The 2127-nt window shown below is 52.8% G+C and overlaps 1 long non-coding RNA gene across 1 annotated transcript; it reads right to left on the bottom strand.

Annotated features, from left to right (window-relative positions):
- Window positions 1–340: 340 nt before the first annotated feature.
- LOC124079043 (uncharacterized) lies at window positions 341–1889 on the bottom strand. Its single transcript, XR_009224882.1, has 2 exons — window positions 598–1889; window positions 341–499 (listed from the first exon to the last, which is right to left on the bottom strand). It is a non-coding gene; the product is annotated as an uncharacterized LOC124079043 (long non-coding RNA).
- Between the last annotated feature and the right edge of the window lie 238 nt (window positions 1890–2127).

Raw genomic sequence — 2127 nt, 5'->3', positions numbered from 1 at the left:
CCACCAACAGCACAGTGTGCCAGTTTCTCCACTCCGGTCAGTGTTCCTTGTTTTCCGATTGACAGTAGACATCCAAGTGGGTGTGAGGCCGTGCCTTATTACAGTTTTGACTTGCATTTCCTTAATAACTCGCGTGCTGACCACCTTTCCATACACTTGCTGGCCATTTGTATATAATCTTTGGAGAAGTGTCTATTCAAGTTCTTAGCCTAGAAGCAAATATTTTGCTAGACTTAGAAAGTTCATTGAATTTCCTAACAAAAGACAGAAAAAATTATTTTTTAAGAAATCGGGGTTAATAAGGTTCAATATCAGAATAAAAAAAGAATATGTGAAATAGTTCTCAAAAACTTTTGTTTTATTTCATCTTTTATTTGAAGAAATGAGGATATCTGGCATCCTCTACCCACAGGGGAGTGGGCAGATCAGCAGGAACACCACAGGCTCAAACATGGTCAGGACTTGGCAGAAAGTCCCAGTGCCCTTGAGGTGCCATCACCTGAAAAGCAGCAGAAGGGGACGGAAGTCTCAAGTTACTGTGACATCAAGACCGGAACTTACACTAGCTTTAACTCTGTTTCTAAAGAATAATCTCACCTGCAATCACAGTGACTGGGGAGGCTGAGGCAGGAGGATTGCAAGTTTGAGGCCAGCCTCAGCAATTTACTGAAGTCCTAAGAACCTAAGCAACTCTGTCTCAAAATAAGAAATGAAAAGGTCTGGGGATGTGGTTCAGTGGTTAAGCACTAGGGTTCTATAACCCTGGGTTTAATAACTGGTACTAAAAAAAAGAAAGAAAGAAAAAGAAAAAGAAAGAATGACCTCTGTGCTGCTCTCTACTTCAGCAACTCGAAAACCCCCCGTGTCTGTCAGGGTCACCTGAGTAGGACGCAGCGGATCCTTGGCCTGCCCCATCTTCCTGGGAGTCTGTCCCAAGGTGTGGATCTGACTTCCTGGCTGGGAATAGCTGGGGAAAAAGATCTGCTCTAGGGCATGTTGTAAGTCCAAAGCCTCCAGCTGCGAAAGAAGCTCACTCCAACAAACTGCAGCCTTCATCCGGAGACAAGGGCACACAGGAGTGTCCTCTCCTGATTCAGGTGCCACCTCTGCCAGGCTTCACCCTGCGGGCCGCACTTAGGCGGTCCAGCCCTTCAGATAAGGGCCTCCCTGTGGGAAGGACCTGAATGGGTTAGACCCACGAGGAACCGGCACGTCGTCTGTACAGCACCTTCCGCTGTGGGGCGTGGAACAAATCCACCCGCAGGGACTTGGGGCTCACCGCCTTGCCAGTCCCCGGTCCTGGAGGGTATTCCCCGAGAAACACAACGGTAGGGTTAAGAGAATCCTTTGTGTTCTTGGCTCCTGCTAAGGATAAGTCGGAACAGGAAAAAAAAAAATCAAGTCGAAACAAAACCAGATCCAGGGCCACCGCTCCAGGCGCAGGAAGGTGACTCTACACCTGGTGTGGCTGCCAGCTCGGGCACATCTCCGTGAGAAATCTAAGCGCTCGATTGCTCAAGAGCCGGCTGCAGATGCTCCAGATGCACGCCCCGGCCCCGTCCCCCGCTGGGCGCTCCCCGGGCTCGGGCTTGGGGCTGTCCCCAGCGTCTTCCCACCTCCACAGGTGCCCGGGCCGGGAGCTCAGCTCCGTTCACGTCCACTGCGCAAACTGCACTCTCTCCCTCTAGTGCGCTGTCGCCTCTGGTCGGCAACGACTGCCCTCCAGGAGAGCGTGGCCACCTGGCCAAGCCTGCGAGGGCTCCGGCGAGGTGGCCCGGGAGTCACCCCCCTCTCCTGGCTGTCCGACCGCGGGGCGCACCCCGGGGACTCGTCTGGGGGACACGAGTTCTCGAAACCGTCTCCGCTGTATCAAGACCCACCCACCTGCTGCCACCGGGACGCGCGGGCTGCTGCGGTTTTACTTTTACTTTTACTTGTTGGCGGTGGAGGGGGCGGAGTAAGGTCGCGGTTTCCCAATTTGACTTTCTTTTCTCTGGAAGCACCGGCCTCCTCCAGGCTCAAGAACACTAGACGGACGGTCTGGAAAGCCTTTTGGTGCCCGGTGGAATCTGAAAGGTGGATGTGGACGTCACACTTAAGCTACAAAAAAGGGTCCCAAAGGCCAAC

This window comes from Marmota monax, unplaced genomic scaffold (genome assembly GCF_021218885.2).
Source record: "Marmota monax isolate L192 unplaced genomic scaffold, Marmota_monax_Labrador192_F-V1.1 WCK01_AAM20220418_F8-fsc00620, whole genome shotgun sequence".
NCBI classification, from domain to species: domain Eukaryota; kingdom Metazoa; phylum Chordata; class Mammalia; order Rodentia; family Sciuridae; genus Marmota; species Marmota monax.
This window is presented reverse-complemented; position numbering and strand designations above follow the sequence as displayed.